The sequence below is a fragment of the Episyrphus balteatus genome, chromosome 3 (assembly GCF_945859705.1).
Source record: "Episyrphus balteatus chromosome 3, idEpiBalt1.1, whole genome shotgun sequence".
Taxonomy (NCBI): Eukaryota; Metazoa; Arthropoda; class Insecta; order Diptera; family Syrphidae; genus Episyrphus; species Episyrphus balteatus.
Window position 1 is genome coordinate 36,674,512 of NC_079136.1, and position 20,683 is coordinate 36,695,194.

Sequence of the window (20,683 nt, forward strand, 5' to 3'; positions counted from 1 at the left end):
AGAGTTGGTTTGGTCACGAAATATTATTGTGTGGAAATGGCTCTTTTTTTCTAATGGAGTTGCTTTGAATTTTGATGAAGTGTAAAGGCAATAGAAGTAAAAGAGGAAAAAGTAAATAAGCTTTTCGAAAATTATTATTCTATTGTTGTCTCTTTGGTAAATGATTATTATTGGAAATTTTGTAAAAGGTCATTGGGGAGTATAACATAAATACCTACACCTATTCGAGGCAGGTTTTGGTTTTTTTCCATGAGTTTTGTTAATTGGGTATGAGTGTATTGGGGGCTATTTAGGTACCTAGTTCAGAAAAGGAGCTTAGTTATGTTTCGATAATTATTGATTTATTAACATTTATATATGAAGGGACAAGATATCTATGAGTTTTAGCAAAAGTTACTTATTTTGCTAAAAAAGTAGCACCTTTTTCTTAGTGTCACTCAAAACTTTTTTTTATAAAATCAGTTTTTAGCGCCATTCTGCTAGTACAATTTTGGTAACTGGAAACTCAGTTGTATCATCAAAATTAATACGGAAGTGGATTTTGAGAATCTGTTGACTTACACATTACACAAAACATCAATTTTAACATTTATTCATTTTGGTTAAAATGCCACTTACCGATTTTGAGATATAGTTCCTTTTATTTATAAAATTTAAGGAATTTGCAAAAAACTAACATTGCAGCTAGATTTCTCATCCCCCCCCCCCCCCCCAAAAACATATAAAAACACTCCCATATTGCGTTGATTTAAAAATCTAAACTCAAAGTGGATATAACATTTAAGCTGAATAATTGATTAGCTTTTTTTTTCAAATTGACTCGAAAAATATGGGTCATATAGAAAATTTATTAAGATAAAAGTTATAGAAAATATAATGTTCTACAAGTTTTACCAATATCATTTCTGTCAAAAATTAAAAATGGCCGAGTTATTCACTAAAACTTGTTTTTCCTTAAGGGCTAATTTTTCAATAGTCAGATAAACCTCAGATAGAGCTTATTTCTAGGAATAAAAGTTTTTTTCATATTGACATTTATTCTTCTGATAGACTAACTGACGATTGAAAAATCAGGGCTAAATCCTAGATGGCGGCTTTGGCTCCAGTTCTATTTTCCCGAAAAACTGCTCTCAGTGATCCCCTCTACCGTCGTATGGAAAAAAATTGCACGATCTAATTTTTTCCATTTAAAATGTTTAATGCGACTGGGCTATAATGAAATATAAAGAAATGCTTTCAGTTATTTGTTTGGTGTGGCAACACTGTCACTATTTTTTTTATTTAAAAAGGACAGTCATCGATATATCTTTCATTTTATTTTTTTCGCAATGGTATCAAATTTTGTTATTAATTTTCAAAATTGTGGGTCACTATGGCGTATGTGTAACATTTTTCTTGAACAATAATTTTTCATTGAATGCAAATTTTTGTTTTTTCAACTAATTATGAGAATGTAGATTATAGCGGTTATACCGCGGTCAAATTGGTGCTGGTCTTTGCATGAATTTCGGGATTATGTCTACATTGAACGATGCACGAAAACATTCGTTAAATTATTTATTAGTAGTGCTTTTTAGTTCATTTTAACTGTATGGTATTAAAACCTTTTTTTGAGAGCAGGGAAATATGTAGGTGCGGGTACAATTTCTCCCTATAGCAAAATTTCATGGATGATCTCGTGAAGCATTCACCATCGTGGTATTCATCTCAATTTTTCCATACTCTATCAAATAATGAGTTTAATGTAATGACGTTGAAGCTCGGTTAGAATCTAACTGGACAACTATTTTTTAAAAGTTATTTTTAAAGAATTTTGGTGCCATGAGCTTGAATCCGAAGTCAAAAAAATTCTATCACATCAAGTTTTTGAGATACACCTGTAAGAATCAAAAATGCCGCTTTTTACAAGTTTTCGAGGTTATTTCTTAGCCTTTGGTTATTTGTTTTAATATAATTTGTAAAGGTTTCTAAAATCTAAAAGAATCTTGCGCCAAGTATTTTCTTTAAAAAATGCTTTTTAGTCTTAAAAGGCTAAAAAGAAAAAAAAAATTTTTTTCTTGTTAAAGATAATTTTAAATTTTTTCTTTAAATTAAAAGTTACCATTTTGCATGGAATGCCACCTTAAATAAGAATTTTTCCAATATGTTATCTTAATGCTGCTTATAAAAATAAACCTTTTTAAAATGGAAACAGTATTAGTTTTTCCTACATCATTTTGTTTTTCTATTTTAATCATTTAAAGTTTTGTTGGATTTGAAAGACTTGTTTGATTGACATTGATTGCGTTCCATTAAGTCAATATTTCATTAAAAAATGAAGAAAAAAAAAATTGGAAGTTTTCAAACTAATGATGAAACAATTCATTGAAAAGCCTTGGAAGTGATTTGACTTTATTGTCGCTTTCGAATTTATTCTTTACCTCTTCCGACGTTATCCACCAAATGAACCTCTTAAAAGTTTTAATATATTATAAGTTTGATAAATTGTTCCACACTCGATTTTTACTTTGAAAAAAAAAACTATTTAGCAACAAACTTTTTTAAACGACTGACAACTATAAAAAATTTCTAATTAAAAAAAAAAAAACTACGAGTATTCCAATAAGCGATTTAAACACACACAACCATACAGATATTTTTATATGATGTATCCTTCAACTCTCATAAATGTGTCTGAAGAAGTTTTTATTTCTATGTCTCTTCCTTCTTATTCTGTGAAGGTGTAGGTATAGATATATGCAACTATGAGTACATAAAAAAATCCAGATTCTTATATAGAAGGACTGTGTGTATTTGATTTCATTACAATCAATGAAGCCTGAATTTAATAGTTTGCTCAATTCAAACGTTAGTTGTGGAGTAGTCAACAACGTCAACGATGATGACGATGATGATGATATCCCATTGGCATCGATCAATGTGTTCCTCTATGTGTATAGACTCTACACTTCTTTTGTGTTATCTTCTCTTCTATTCATTTCTATTAGAGTTACAAACTAGGCCAAAGTCTTAAAAAGGAACACACACAGTGAGTATATTTTCAATTTTACATATTCTACCAATTCTCTGAATGTATAATTTGGAATCCTTGACCGAAATTAGTTATCTTCTTCATCATAATATTGGAGAGAAAATATAATAAGAGTAAGTAGTTTGTAAGGACTCGAGTGGAGAAATAGTATACGTTGAAATTTGAAAGAAATGCGTACGTCATAGTTTTCCTTGAGGACGACGGAATAATATTATTTTTAATTAATATGCGCTGGAATTTAATTTAAAAAAAAAAATATTTAAGAATAACTAGTAGATGTGTACACATGTAGATATAAGCGAAAAACTGTTGAATAAAATATGCAATTTTATTTCTTTTATTAAGATGCATACTTTGCAAAAAAAAAACTTTCAAAATCGTTGGAACCGTTTCAAAAAAAAAAAAAAAACAGATTTGTACAAATTGTTTGTTTTTGGAAAATAATTTTTAAAATAAAATTTTAAGATCTCAAACTAAAATGTTAAAAATATAAATCAATGCCCAATTTTCAAAAATTTAATTTTTCAAAAATAATAAAAAATTTAAGTTTGTTTTTTTAAATCAAAAAATGTAGTTTTTGAACCGTTCTGTTTGATTTTGCCTTAAAACTAGCACTTGATTTTTTTGATCGAAATTGAGAGAGTCGTTTTTGAAAAAATCAAACTTTTATAAAGTTTGTACCTATATGAAATGTACCGATCGTTTTGGTTCAAAAAAAAAATCAGTTCCGAAAAAAACCCCAAAAAACTTCTACAGGCCAAGTAGATAGACAGATCATCCTGACAGACACACGGAAATACAGGACCAATAATAATCGTTATGTGATAATGGATTATCATCTCAACTTTTTTGATTGTTTTAAAGGGCTAGTTCATAGTGGTTTAACCTAAAAAAAAAAAAAATGTTGTGGTTTTAATGAAAACTAACAAAACATTGATTGAGAGATTTTTTTTTGAACCTGATGCTGAAGATTAAACTGACTGATTGTCTTGTCTTTTTTCGTAATTTTGTTTCGAAATACTGTAATCTTGCTAAATCTTTACTTTTTATTTTATTCCCTTTGATTCTATTCAAATATCCAAAGTAAAAGATTGTTTTTTCGACAGAAATAAAACGAAATGTAATACCTTAGGGCTTTCGAAATTTTCAGTCAGCAATAGTGTGGCCAGAAAATTTTATAGACAAGAAGCGGATTTTGAGAAAATTTGGAGCTAAAAATAGCGGCTTTCTAAACGCGTACAAAATTATTTTTATGAGAATAAATCTTTACAAATGTGCACTACTTGCAAAACCAACAAAATATTTTTTTTCAGAGATATTTTATTTTATCCAAAAAGTACTGATTTGTATGAATTTTTTAAATGGTTTTTTGATTTGAAGAAGTTGGTGAGCCAATATCAAATCAAAAAATTTTGTTATCTTGACAAATTTTGTTGGACAAAATTATTAGCCTAAGATCGTTCACTTCAAAACATTAAGAACCAAAATTCGTAAAATCGGAGATAAAAATTTAAAGGAACCTGTAAAAAATTCAAAGAACTTTTTTTTTTAAATTAGTTTATATGTTTTCGACATGAATGGAATATTCAGAACCTATTCAAATAAACGCCATAAGGTATTAATTGTTCAATAAATAATGTCTGCCTTTTATTAAAAAAAAAACAACAATTTTGTACACGTTGATCTTTGCAGATTTTTTTGAAATAAAAATTGAACATTATTATTATATTATCTTCCTGTTTGTCGAAATGCATATCTTCGGCGTAAAGCAAAATTGTTCTAAATCCTCCTTTTACCGAAAATGAGATATTGATGCAATTTTACTAATTTGAGGGTGCTCTTTCCGAATTTGAAAACCGTTTTGTCAAAAAAAAAAATTCATTCCGCAGATAATAAAATTGAATGGGACTTAGAACAATAAAAACAGCGAAGTAGCCTCTTGAAAATGAGCCCCAGTATTCTTGATTGTTCTAAGTCCCATCATATTTTGTTCTAAGCCCCCTTTTTATTTAAGGAAAGTTTGTACTTGTGTAGGAATTGTTCTATGTCTAATTTTGGGTTTTATGTTTTAAAAAATATTTAAAAATAGTATCCACCTACTAATGAGGTTAATTTGTATGCTTTATTGAAGAGGAATGAACAAACTTTATAAAAAACATAACTTGAATGGTGAGCGAGCAGAAAAATGTCGCTTTAAACCAATTTATTTCAAACTTAAAAATCGTTCCCTGTAAAATTTGGTTTTTTTGACTTAGAACAATTTTGCTTTATGCCTATGATATATTGATTTTACACTGCCAAGACAAACTCCTGAATTTACAAGAATGTTTAAATATTTGCAACGGTGCAATTCCGCCTTCAATATTATTTATTATTCAAATCTAGGTACATCGTGTTTTTATCTAAACCAAAAATATATTAACATATCAGCTGGAACTCAGACTATTTAATCTCAAATCCAATGGTCCATAAAACATTATAATTTCCTTGATTTCTCTTCCGGTTCAACATTCACGCTTTATAAGTCTGCATTTATCAGTCCTTGATATAAGGAAAATATGAATAGACAGAATGATGACCATCATGTCAAGTTTATCATGATCGTCCTTTTTAACTGACAGTTGCCAGAGCCTGGCCCATAAATCAAATACAACCAATGAGCCGATTATCTTGCAATTTCCAATGACGTGGCACATTTCTCTTACTCTCTCTAAAAGAAAATTAATTTATTACTATAAATAAACCATCAATCGTATAATTAAGCTCAAATGCCATAAAATCATTGACCTCTTCTTCTTCCTCGTCCTCTTCTCCTTCTGGCAACACCCAATATTGTGTCATGTGCAGATACAAAACATATAATATAAATGTGTTTGTAAATAATCTTATATATGTATGTGTGCATTGTATTCGTATATACAGGGTGTCCCAAAAGTAATGGATCAAACGAAATATGCTGATAGGCCAACTTTAGGGCTCTCAGAATTTAGTAACTTGTTCATCCCAAATCCTTACGGTTTTCAATTTAATGCAGTTTTTGTGAATTATCGAAAAATCTCGACTTTGCAACAGTATTTTGCTTCCTCCGGTCATAATTGATTTTTGTTTTTTACAATTCTTTCACTAAAACATTGGCTAATAAGAATAAATAATTATTTAATCAAAATATATTTTATTTCATACGCCATTTTGCTGCAAATTAATTAACAGTTCCATGTTTTATAAAAACTCAATTACTTAATTTTTTTTTCAGAGCAACACACTGCAAAAAATTTGTATGGTGTGACACAGGTTAATTATTTTAAAAACTTGCCGTGTTATTGCACTTTTCAAAAATGTATAAAAGTTTCCAAACTTGAAGTTAGAACAAAAGATATTACAATTTTAATGCAACAAAACAGGCCTTTTCAGAGAAAAATAACAAAGAAAAATAAACACATTTCCTCGACTGTTGTTTGTTTATTTCTTTTTGAATAAAAGCCTCGATTTTTGTTTGTTATTTTGCTCTGAAAACCCCTGTTTTTTTGCATTAAAATTGTAATATCTTTCGTTCTAATTTGAACTTTGGAAATTTTTATACATTTTTGAAAAGTGCAATAACACGGCAAGTTTTTAAAATAATAAACCAGTATCACACCATACAATTTTTTTTTCGGGATGTTCCTCTCAAATAAAAGTAAGAAATTGAGTTTTTATAAAACATGGAACTGTTACATAATTTGCAGCAAAATGGCGTATGAAATAAAAAATATTTTGATTAAATAATTATTTCTTATTATTAGGCAATGTTTTAGTGAAAGAATTGTAAAAAACAAAAATCAATTATGCCCGGAGGAAGCAAAATACTGTTGCAAAGTCGAGATTTTTCGATAATTCACAAAAACTGCATTAAATTGAAAACCGTAAGGATTTGGGATGAACAAGTTACTAAATTCTGAGAGCCCTAAAGTTGGCCTATCAGCATATTTCGTTTGATCCATTACTTTTGGGACACCCTGTATATTATTTATGTGTAAACACCATAATCGATAACATGTAGTAAAACATTGATTTATGGTTGCCAACTGTGATGAATTTATTTATAGTCATTTATTTTGTTAAAAATTGAGGGAGTTTTACTGGAACTGTGTTAAATCTAAACTTTTTCAATAAAACAAATTTTTTTTTAAAATGTGGCAAATATTTTTTTTCCAAATTTCTCAAGAATGGGAAAAATGAAAATCCTATTTTTTCAAAGTTGGCAATAATGATAAAGTGTGATCCATATTTAATCGGCAAATCCTCTTCACGCACACAAAATCCGATTGTGGTGGCACTTAAAACCGATTACCCAACTATAACACAAGACATGTTGTAAGCATACATATGTACATTCTCTCTACCAAAATCACACACAAACCCTTATTAATCAAACAAACATTTACACCCTTAAATATTGATGAGCAACAAAATAAGGGCTAGTTTAAATAAATTATTCATTTTCTTTTGGTTTATTGGGAAGGAAAAATAAATTCTTACTTCTTAAAAGAAAAAAATATATATATATTTCTTCTTTAACAACAATCGATGACGAGAACATTAGATAAATTATTATAATTTATCTTAAATGAAATTTTCAAGACTTTTTCTTTTTCTTATTTTTTTTAGACAAGAGACAAGAAAAGCCAATACAATATTGACCTAGTTATTAATGCTCAAAGCGTAGACACAAATAAGAGTTTTTTTTTATGGTTGTTGTTCTTGTGTTGTCTCATTTGTATATCGTTCAATAAAAAATTGAAGAAGGACTTCTAGGAGACTAAAGAGGATATTTCGTTTTTTTTTTGTTGTGTCAGTCTTTTGTTTTCGTTTAAATACAAAATAAATGTAGTAAAACAATATTTATCACGAGAGTATGAGGACTATTCATTTCGCACACAATATTGACGGAGTTCAATGGGAAATTAATTTTCCTGTCGTCGGAATGGCATTGTTTTTTTTTTTTTTTTTTTGGAATAAATGAGAATTTTCTTGACAGAAATCGAGAGAAATATAAGGAATAAATGAATGACCTAAGGGATATCTGATATAGAAATTAATTGAATAAACACAATTAAGGGTGTCGTTTGCATATTGAAACAATCAATAAGTTCAAACTATTGTAAATCTAGAAGAAAGAAAAGAATGATTGTGGAGCGATTTCTGTTAAATTTTAATTGAACGATGAATTCGTGTCAGTATTTTTTTTCTTGCTTATTAGACTTAAAATTTTCAACAAAAATTATCGAAAGTAATTGTCCAAATCTATTGAAGAAAATCACCGGGCAACCGAATCAGTTCTAAACTAAAAATGTTTATGGTTTATTAATCTCTGAAACATTTTAGTCATTGGGATTACTTTTTTGAAGATATCAGGAGTTGTTTCTTTCGATATTTTCTATGTTCAGTGGCAATTTTTTTCTGTATAGTTCTTAATTCGCTGCTATTTTTGACCATGCCAATACAACATTACTAATTTTGCCGCAATCAAATAGTTGCTTCATCTAATGAAATTAAAAATTCCTTCACAAGCATCCATGAAAGTAAATACCATCAATTCCACCAGAAATCTACTTGTTTTTTTGAAATTCACCATGTTTTTGGCAAACATTTTCCAGTTCGGGTGGAAATAACCAGTTTAACTAGTTTTGTTAAAATTTCCAAGTCTATCAGAAATTTAACAGTTTCAGCCTAAATTTATCAGTTTAACTCACGTTAGCCATTTTCAACACAAATTTATCAGTTTCAGCAAAAATGGCAGCAAGTTATAAATTTACCAATTTTGGCAAAAAGTTAACAATTTCACCAGAATTTTTCATCAGAAATTTTTCGATTTTGGTAAAAAGTTAACAGTGTCAGTGGAAATCATAAAATTTGAGCATTTTGAAAGTAAGCTTTAGCCAAAGTTGTTTAAAAATATCCAGAAACTTTTTTTCTTCAGTTTAGCAGGAGACTATGTGTTTTGTTTGAAATTCATTAAGTTTAGCTGAAATTTACAAAATTGGCTGAAATTTACAAGTTTCAACCAAAATTTATAAATTTTGCTGATATTCACTAAAATTTAGCAGTTTCGGTAGAAAGCTAACAGTTTAATAAGAATTTTATTAGTTTCCGGAGAAATTATCAGCCGTTATTTTCCAATTATGGCAGAAATGTATCAATATCAGCCGAAAGCTTAAAGTTTCAACAAAAATTTATCAGTTACGGTAGAAATTTAACAGTTTAACAATTTTTTATGTTAGATAACTCAAAGCTTAGTGAATTATATCCAATAAATAATTCTTTAACTGGGGAACCTTATATCAAACAGCAAGAACTCGGGCATTTGTTATAAAAGTTTTATTGAAAATTCGTTTTTTAAGGTTAACCTAACTTATCTTGAAATAAAATCCAATTATAATTTTGTAGAATAAATAAAAGATTGAATTAAAAGGAATAATGGTTATCAAGTGTAATTGATTTATTCTTCTTCAAATATTTTCTAGAGGATACATAATCCTGACACCCAAATGACCTCTTAAGAAAAGTTGACTTACCTACCTATATTAAAAAAATATTTTTATATACAAAAACCACAAAACAAAAAAATCAATAACACTCAATTGTCATTTTTTTTACTAAATGTTAATTGCAACTGTAATTTGAAACTCAATAGTAATTAAAAAACATTTTGTTCAATCGTACAACAATTTGTTTTTCTACTTGCAATTATAGTTTTATTTTTACATTTTTTTATTCCAAAATAAATTTAATCGATCGAATTGGTCACGCAATTTGTACCAAAGTGGTAAAAGTTCAAAAAACCTTAACTAATACAAATAAATATAAGAATAAAAAAAAAACCAAACAAAACTGAAAACCATTAAATCAAATCCTTAAGGGTTAACCCAAAAAAGAGCCAGGCTTATGTGTGACCGTTACATTGTTATGGAAATAGTTTTACCCTTAAAGTGCATTCGTTCTCCATAGATATTATCGCCCATCATCATCAAGAGCAGTAACGTAGCAAAAAAAGGGGGAAATGTCATAGAATCAGAACATCTACGAGGAGGATAACCTTCAAAAATGGGGTCTTTCAAATTCAAATTACCCATAATTTTTTAAGTTTTTTTTTACTGTATTTTTCATTAATATACTTACTCTTCACAAAAAAAAAAAAAAACAAAGAATTAACAGAATCGGACTAACAATGCATCCTTGTGGTATACCATCTTTTTGGCCTGTCTTTCTGGGAATTGTCATTTTTTTTTTGTTTCTAAAAGCTGAACTTATTCTATTAATCTTGGCTATCAAAAGGAATTCAAGGTTCTCAGGAAATAAGTATCTAATAAGCCGGTGGGTGTTTCCTTTTAAATGTAAAATTGAGAATTATCAAAAACTCTTACAAAGATGGGTAGGAGTCATTTTAACCTACGGCCCTGTTTAAGTAATTTCAAGGGACATTTTATTGATAACTGTTTTTATCAAAAAAAAAAAAAAATAGAAAAAAAAAACGAATCAGAAGGAATGAGCCAATTGGACAGAAAAAAAATCAATATGTGTACAATGTTTGGTCATTTCGGAACTTCCATTAGCGTTTATTTTTTATGGTACAAATATACACCCACAAACCAATACAAGTAAGTTAAATCGATGCACCTATACAGAAAAATGTATATGACAAGAACTTTTCATCCAGTTTTTTTTTTTTTACTATTTCGGGGTTTGAGTTTTTTTTGTATTGGACAACTTTTTTTCGAGTTTATTTCGTATTTTTATGGGATGAATGGTGCCCTCATATAATATTCAACACCACAGCTCAGCAGCAGCAGCAGCAATGACACGTTTTGTATGATGTACTCATACATACAGACATACATATAGAAAAAAAGTTGAAGTTTTTGAAGAGTGAAAAATGTGTAAAGTTTTTTTTTTTTCTACGAAACATCTCATATATTCTCACAAAAAAAAAGTTCAACCTTAAAAGTTTTACTTTTCCAATGAGAAAACGTGTCATGATGTTATATGATGAGTTAGCTTACATGAAATATATTAGAAAAAAAAAAAAAAAAATAAATTAAAATAATATGCAAAATAGTTTTGAAAGAAATGAAATTTATAACCGAAAAAGTAAATGGTTATGATTATTTAATGTTTCTTTGAATTTTAATGACTCGTCACAGTCAGTTAGCTTTGACATTATTTTTCTATTAAATTGATATCCCTTGATAATTAATATCAATTCATATAATTGCAAGGAATTTGTGGAAGTAAAAATAGTATTACTAAAGCCGTAAATTATAAAAAAATGTTTTCAAAAGGCTTGAAAAGATGTTCTTCTTAATATATAATGATTGGGTGATTAAGAGTAAAACCAGTTTATTGGGTTGTTAAAAGACGAGACTATTTTAAACTTTTGAAAATATATTTTCCAATATGTCAATATGTCTTATTTATATGGCGATTTAATACCGCCTTTATATTTTTTTTTTAATTTTGTTGCATGATTGTTGTATGAAAACTTAATTTTATCTCGTCGGGGCTTCTCTGTTTATTGATTCTTTTTGGTATCAAGATAAAAATCAGAGATTTCATACACGCCAGATGGTTGAAACTGACAATGTCGCAGAATTGACCACTTAATCCGTAGATATTTAAATTTTTGCCGACGCACATAGGAGTATTTTCATCAAAAACCTGGCCATAATTATTTTTCGTGGTTTTTGTTATTATTTCTGTTTAAAATGAATATTTTTACCAGAAAATACAATATAAACCTAATTTTTGTTATTTTTATTTTTTCATCAAAAACTCATAAATTTGATTAATGGCCTATACTCGCCGCCGCCTGTCGACATTATTTTTCAAAAAATTTTTTCCTCATCCCTAATACGCAATTCTCAGTTTCTATTCTCTCTTCCCCAACTTTATTTAATATCACCCATATTAAATACATTAATAACATCAGTAAATTTAATTTAAAAATAAAAAACATTGCATAAAGTAAGGAGTATTTTCTATCAGAAAGTGAAAAACTAATTGACCCTCAATTATCTAAAGAGCACGTAAGAGCACCCAATTTTTGTTGTATTGGTTTAAGGTATATATAAACTAACTCATAAGTTTCAATTTATCGCAGAATAACGGGGTATACTTAAACAAAATCATTAAAGTTCAAATAATAACTTAACAAAAATAACAAGATTTTATATATGTACTTGTTCTAAGCCTGAATTGAAATAGAAGGCATGATCTAATATTTCCAAAATTTTATCAATATCGTTAATAAATAGCTAAAAGAAGAATTCTCCATTTAAATTTTTTTTAGATTTCTATCACAACATTTCGATATCGCATATTGAGTAACACTTACCAAAGTACTTCGCGTTGAAATAAAAATGAGGTAGATGTAACAGTTAACTTTTAACTCATTTTTTAACAAGACACGATCGAAAAACAAAAATATAAGCACAGGATATTGACCCACTTTGCCAACTTTTTTTGTGTCAATTTTGATTTTCAGAAAACAGACTTTTGACCAGGTTTTTACTGCAAAAACTCCTATGTGAAGTAAACAGATAAAAAATAAACTACAAAAAGCACATTTTTGTAAGTTTTTTTTTTTAATTTGGTGATTGCAAAGAACGTATTCGTCGAGAATAAACAAACGAAAATGGCTATCATCAAACAAAATTTCATAAAATAATATCAACTCGTTTTCAAAAAGAATTACTCTTTTGACATTTAACCTTGAATAACTAATGGTATTTTACTCTGTCAAATGTCATACCTACATTTAGGCTAAAAAATCTATGTTTTTGAGTAGACCTGCCTTCTTTCTTCAAGAAGTTTATATTAAAAACCACCATTATTTTATTGTTTCCGTCAAACTTGAGGTTTGTTTATACTTAAATTACTTCACCTCATCCACATTATTTGCCATTAAAAATGCTTTGTCCAATTTATTAAAAGCCCTTCTCAACGTATTGTTATATTAACAATTTTAATTGTTATTTTTACATTTTTAATTTTACAATTTTTAAAAATAAGCCACCAATCACTGTCATAAAGGATAATAATTTTTTATGTAAGATTCAAATAAGTAGAAAAGATTACAATAATACAAACAATACAAAAAGTTGATGCTTAAGAGAATTCACTATAAAAATGTCCTTTACAAAGAAATCAAAAAAAAAAATTCTCTTGAAAATGAAATTGACAATCGTTCCCTTTTGTCCAAAACCACATTTTTGTTTGCTTCTATTTTCTAATTTAGCTTGACATTTATAAAGTTCTTGTGAATTCCTTTTATTTATTCAGATAATAATCATAAAGTTTCTGTGAAAACCATTACCTACGTCATGTCAACCATTTAGACAGTAGTGGCAAGAGCCAACATTTGCACACACAAACTTCTATACAATAATACAATAATTCTTTAGCTTTCATTAATTCTACAAGCAATCTTTTCAATCTACCTGTCATGATGATGTTCCACTATTTGATTTACCACTTAAAAACATTGCTTCATATATAAAGTGTGTATAAGAAAGTCTCTTTTGCGCCTTGAACTTTGTATAGGTTACGTTTAGGTATAGTATACAACATTGTAGGTACATTTACGACTTGCTTTAAACCCTCCCTATTTTTTTTTCTTACAAGTTGAACTTTTTCCACTTTGTTAGATACATTGTCTCGACGACACAGTTCCATTGAATTTACTTTCCATTTTTCTGCACCCTTGCCCCTTTTTTTCTATAACCATGTTGCCGTCACTCGTAATATAAAAAAAAAAACTGTGCATGCATCAATAAATTAAATACAAAAACAACAACAACCAAACAAAAGAGAAGGGTTGTGTAAGTATAGCAGAGATTGAATGAATGGTTGACAGGAGTTCTCGGTCCTCTTGGTTAGCAACTATACTAGAATTCTTTACTCAAGACCTACGACAGCAATGAAGACGACCAACGACGTAGATGAAAGAAGGGAACAATGTTACGTTGAACTTCCTACCTACCTATGTATACTTCTTTTATAAAAGTTAAATATTGTATCTGCACCTGAAGCACACTTTAAGAGGGTTCTATTGTATACTCTAACCTCACTTCTTCGCTGGTGAGCTGAACTTGACATGCAAAAATTAATAAACTTAGCATTGAGACTGTTTGGCATCAAATACATTTTGTCTTGTTCGATGAAAACTAGTCCTCTCCAAACCCCCTCTTGAAATAATAGTTATTGTTATCAGCACTTAATTCAATGGACACCTCATTGCTGAGAAAAATGAGAATATTCAAATTGAGAGCGCCTCTCTCTCTGCACTGCCCCGCCACTAGCACCAATTCCTGGGGGGAAATGAAGTTTTGCAAAATTTTACCCGTCACGCAAACACCATAAAATGTAATAAGACAGAACTTCTATTACCCCCCTTCCCCCTTTTCCCCAAAATGAGGAGGGGAGGGCCTATGGTAAGCATGCAGGTGGCCGCGAGGTTGAGAGTTGAGGTATAAGTTGGGGCTTCGTACTCTGCTTTCCTTGAGGCGCACTTTCTTCCTGTTCCAATTCCAGCTAAAGTTTTTGCGGTTGTTCTTCGTAATAAAATGAAGGAGGGGGAAAAAAGATGAAAAATTAAATATGGCGCACTTGATGGGGTGCATAGCTTTTTCTAGTGGCCGCCACATGCTCTGGTGACATCTGGTAAAGTTTGTATGTTGCTTGTGGAGGGTTTTAAAATATTTTTTTTAAGCTCTCATATTGCACGTAGATGATACATATACAAGACGCAAAGCTGATGTAAGATGTCTGCTTGATGATGCGTGATGGTGGAAAGTACCTACATCATCAGTGTGCTTATGTCTCCAGATTTGGAGAATCCTGGGCGAGAATATACACCTCATTGAAATGAAAAAAAAAAAAAAAACTAGGGCAGCAGCTTGTCAGCTGTGAATTATGAATTGGTGCTTAAATTATCAAGAAGTAGGTACTGCTGTTGTATACCGAAAAGCAAGCAGGAGCATCAGAAGTACATAGACATGCAAAACCCAAGAAAAGATGGTTTATTGAGGACTCGTGGGAACTTTAAGTGCGAGTTGCTCCACCCTATTTTAACTAAGCCCCCTCTTACCCCATCTCCCCCTAAAACTTAATTCCTTCCCTTAACTACTTAGAATTCCTCTTTTAATTTAGTTGTTTCGTAGGGAACGAACGAAGAAGTGAAAGACTGTTTTAAGGGTGATAACATTTATGCGGATCTCACGTTGTGTAAATTTATTTTGATTTGAATAACGAAGTTTAGCATCAGCCATATTGTCTTTTCAGTTTGCAAGAAGAAGAAGTTTTTTTCTTTTTTAAGAAGAAGTCGAGGGGAGTGAATAACAAAGTGAGTAAGAGAGAGAGGGAGAGTTAGAGCATTTATAAAAGGTTTTTATTATATAGAGAACCTGTTACTTTGGGGAATATTAATTATTTAGTTAAAAAATATTTTCATCTCTCTCCAAGCCTGTGAAGAAGCAGAACCGAGTCGTATTTAAAATTATGACAGGAAATATTGTCTTAGGTTTTGCATTAAAAGTTTTCTTACTTCTTTTTCTTCTTCCTCTTCTTCTGTTTGCTGGCTGCTGTTAAGGTGTCTGGAATTTTAATGTTACCCTAAGGGGAGGAATTTTTCGTTGGTTCTTGTCAGTTTTAATAGAATTTATAACATTTTCATGAATTTCATTAAGGTTCTTTTTTTTATCTAATTGTCGAAAGAATGTGTTGTTTTTTCGATGGAAAAAAAAAAAATTACTAGCACTCGGTGTAAATTTCTCAAAATGCAACCAAGAGTCCTTCTGGTGGCTGATAGAAGAACTATTCTCTAGTAAGACTGATAGTATGTACTATAGGCCTATTAAACTATTGACAGTTCTGTAAAACGAGGATAGGGAGTTGTGTTTTGTAGAAATGATGCGATGGGATAAACCAGGCGACCGGAAGAATTGTGACATTTACCATTAAAAGGAACAAGTCTGTTGATAGTATAAATTAGAACGACAACAAAAGAATTAAGGCTAATTTTTTTGTGCAAATTTTCCGACTGAAAAAAGGTCCAGTTAACGCTTCTACAAAGTTTTCATCTAAAAGTACAAAAAATGGTTAACTGAGTAAAAAACTTAAATCCTATAGCAAATTATTAGGGAAACCCGGAGCCGAACAGCTCCGATTTTGATGATATTTTTTTTTCATACGTCTGTAATTAAAAATATTTTAACCTCTATGTTAAAAATTGAAAATGTTGTAGTATAGTTTTTTTTTTTATATTAAATTTTTTTTTATCAAAGCCATTATTTTTGATTAAATTTCATAAATTAAATGAAACCAAAAGATTGTTTAGATAATTTAAGGAAGAAATTATATGGAAGTAATTGACAGTCTTCCATCGTTTCAGCGACAAATGCAATTTTCTCGCAAACTTACTTCAAACAGAAGAAAAAATATTTCATCATTCAGCTCATTCCTAACTGTTTAATTTAAATCTACTAAATTTAATGAAGAGTTTTGAAAAAAAGTGGAATTTTGAAAAAAAAAGTTAGGTATTTAAAAAAAATGACTTTTTCAAACTTTTTGTACCTAATAAAATATGAATTTATTTTTACCTAAAAATTTTTTGGCCATAAATACATATTATTAGTTGAATTCCAAAGAAAAAAAGGTAACAGATATCTATTACAGTTTTGAAAAAAAAAAAAAATTAAAAATTAGGTACTTCAATTTCATTCGATTTTTTTTGATAAAAACTGAATTGTTGTATTTAAATTATTGTTTTTCTCTAAGACTTTGACAAATAAGTCCTTTAAACTTTTGCTATTTAATCTTCAATAAGGGCTGTTGAATGTAGAGACTTGGATTTTCTATCAGAAATTTTTTTTTTAAATTGAAAAAAAAAAAATTCGATACAAACATAAAAAAATTAAAAAAAATCTATTTTCTGAGTTTTTTTGCTTTTTTGGTTGTATGTACCTTTGTAGATGTACTTTTTTTGTAGAGGGAGTTAAAGCAAACATTTTTTACAATGGGAGGGGGTCTAAATCACTACGTTTAGGCGGGAGGGGAAATTTTCTAAAAACAATTCTCAAAATAAAAAAAAACTATTCAAAAAATATTCAAAAATTCCTTTTTAACTTTTATGTGTTAATACTTCTGAATTCCTTTTCTGCAATTTCACGTGGTCAAAATCACTGTTGGCTCTTTGGAACGTCCCAGAAATTTTTTTTACTGAACAAAAATCATGCGCCGATATAGAAATATATGTTCATCTGGTTTAAGGTCGGTTGAAAGTCGATTATCCTGAATTTGTTATTGGGAGCCTGTGCTAAAACTTTAGTTTCTTTAGTTCCCGCTGACCCAAGAAAAAATGAGTTATTAAGTTTTAAGAAAGCAATATTATTTCACTTCGGTCTTGCCAGAACACTCGGTTGAGGAGTTTGGCCTTACCATCTTACTCATTCGCAACGGAAATTTCAAATTCTAAAGTATACTTGAGGTTTCTGATGAATTGTGTGCGCCTGTTACCTTCAAATCTGGATCACCTTCGTTTTCTCACTTTTTTCCTCCAATACAATGAGATCTGACTTTGTTTTCTATTATTATTACCAATGAAAATATCCTTATCTGAAAACAAAAATAACTTCATATTTCTCTTTTCAAATATTGAATTCTCCAACAATCCAATTCCATTAAAAAACTATGCAAAAAAAAAATCATGTGTGAAATTTACACGTGCTAGAAGTGAAACCTTAAAAAAAAAATCTACCTACTTTTTTTTTTTATTCTATCCTCCTTTAAATACATGTTTTTTATATGACAACCTATATTAATTTTATATCATCTGAAAGCTTATTGTTTCAGCTCAAAATATTTATATCGTCCACATCTACAAAAAGCACTTATTTTTTTCAAACCAAATCACTTTTCATCACAAAAGTAAAAAAAATCAATTTTTTTCTCTTTTAACACCATTAAATATATTTTTTTAAATGACAACCTATATTAAATTTTATATCATCTGAAAGGTTATTTCACCTTTTATATGATGTATAAAAAAAAAATAATTTTTCAAAGCCAACTATGTCCGAATTTCAAGCTGAGATTACGGTACTTCCTACACTGGTCATCGTCAACAGATCTCCACAGTTGTTTTGATGTATTTTTCAAGCAGGGATGGGACTTTATGAAAAAAATGTCGAAGTAGATTTGAACAAATAACGCAGTAGATTTATCGCAGTAGATTTTTATATTTGTATACAATTTCATAAAAATTAACAAAAACTAAACATTTATTTCTTAAAAAAAAATAACAAAAACAGAACAAAACAAAAATGTACCTATGCATTGACTGCATTCAGAAATACGACCAAACAAAAATAATAAGTTCATAACATTTTTACATGAGATTCACGTTTAAATTTTCAACCCGTTAACATAGAATTTAAAAAAACTATTGTAATTTTCCCCCGAATGGAATTTACATTTTCGGCAAAACTAGTTCCTTGTGCGTCACTAAAATTTTAGTTAGAAAAGACCTGTTGACTACCTCAATCATTACTAGAAAAAAAAAAAAAAAAAAAAAAATACGGGGAGTTTTCTGAACGTGAATAACTTTCCGCACGGAACTTATAATAGGATAAAAGTAAAATTGAAAAATTGAATTTTTTCGGGTGAAATCTTGTTCACATGAAACTCGCTGATTTATTTTAAAACAAAAAGTGCAGTAGATTTTATTTAAAGGCAGTAGATTTGTTTCTTGAAAAAAATGCAGTAGATCTACTGCAATTGCAGCAAAGTCCCATCCCTGTTTTCAAGTTTTTCAATTTAAGATTGTGTTACTTGTAGAGCTCGTACAGTTAATTGTGATATCGTCCGCTAAGAGTGCAAACCTCGTAAGTCCATTTTTGTAAATTGTTCAGGAGAGCAATTTCTAATTTTCAATTTTGTAACAGCTCTATACATTTATCAGCATTCGTATTAAAGTTAAATCAAATTTGTATGTGCACTAGAACAAAAGATATAATGTGTGTAGAAAAAGAACATCTTTTTACCGTTATCTCAGAATTTTGAATGTGAAATTAATTGAAATTTTGCACATTTTAAGTTTATTTTATTACCTATCTACAGTACAAATTTCATTCATCTATCTATTAAAACAAAAAAGTTATAACAAGTTGAATGTTCGTGTCACGTTTTCGTTTCATCTTGTTTCAAATCATTACGATACTAAAGAAGTTTTCACTTCAAAAAAACCAAAAATATCAATTTCTCTTTTCTTCTTGTCTATTTGTCAAACTTTTTCATGCTACATTCTTAGTTATTAAAAAATTTAATATCTAACACAATTAACATAACATACAAATGAAAGTAACTTAAAATACAAATAAACAAAAAAGTATACGAATAATTTTCATTACAATGTAAATACCTATAAAGTTGAACCAATTCTATGACTAATAATTATTCTGTAATCCAATTTAATGCAATTCCTATTACTCACACATTGCATTTCACGTGAAACTACTCTACTCTAAGACCAAAATTCTCCACGGGGAGGAATCATGATAAACTAGTAAATGTTTCATAAATCACGCAATCACGTATATTATGACATGAGTCATAATGCTTTTCCTATGCTCGTTACGTTGCATAGTTGAAAGCTATTATATGCTAAGGATGTACCTACATTGCTCTCTTGGGATCTAAACACATTATACAAACTTAATTTTAACTTTATTGGTTATTGATGAAAGTTACATACCTTAGTTCCTATAGTGTAACTATCAATTTTATCCTCAATTAAAAAAGATTGCTTTGAAAAAATCCAACCTTTCCAATCTCAACTCCCAATGTAACAAAGTCAAAGATGTCAAATATAATTTTCTTCATTCCCATGGAATTAGTTAGAAAAAAAGATAAACTCTCAAAAGTATTTGACCTGATTTCTCTCAAAAACCCAAAGACTGTCAATTGCAATTGCAATTCTCTCCTTTCTTAGATCGCTTCTGGCTGAAGGAAACATCAATCCGGTCTTGCGACGAAAATTCTTAAAGGAAACCGCTTTAACCACTTAACTTGGATCAAAGCTAAATCGGCATTGGCATCTTTTGTATGTATATGTTTGGTTGAGGCTTGAGGCAGCTTCAGGCAGCATCATTTCATTTGAAATCCCCAAAACGCTGTTACCACCGATGCTACTTTTGCTGCTGTGTAAACTTAATCGTTTTGTGTTTGTGTCCCCAAAGAACGAGTGTGATAGGTTATCGTATAGTTGGGACTTTCTATTCTATTATCTTGCTCTCTTCCTTTCGCCAACAAAATCCTTGTGTAAACCAAAGTGCACAGTTGAAACTTTTTGTTGCCACTTCGTCACCAGACATTATATTCCTTTCTGATAACTGTGTCTAGTTGTAGGTATGTATGCAGTTGAAGGTTCCATATGTCAGGTCCCGCTACGTTCCCGTCGCGTCGTGTCGTCCCAAGGACAACAAAACAACACAAAACATTTGAAAAAGTATGTGTATTCGGCAGCAAAAATAGAAAAAATAAACAAAACTTATCAAAAGAAGGATTGTACTGATGAAGAAACTGCTTCTTCTTCTTCAGCTGCTTCTGCTGTTTAAGATG

General features: G+C 29.5%; 1 protein-coding gene across 5 annotated transcripts in view; it reads left to right on the plus strand.

Annotated features, from left to right (window-relative positions):
- LOC129913491 (rho GTPase-activating protein 100F) overlaps positions 1-20,683 on the plus strand; it is a 96,165-nt gene that overhangs the window by 61,034 nt on the left and 14,448 nt on the right. The gene's annotated exons all lie outside the window — the stretch shown is intronic.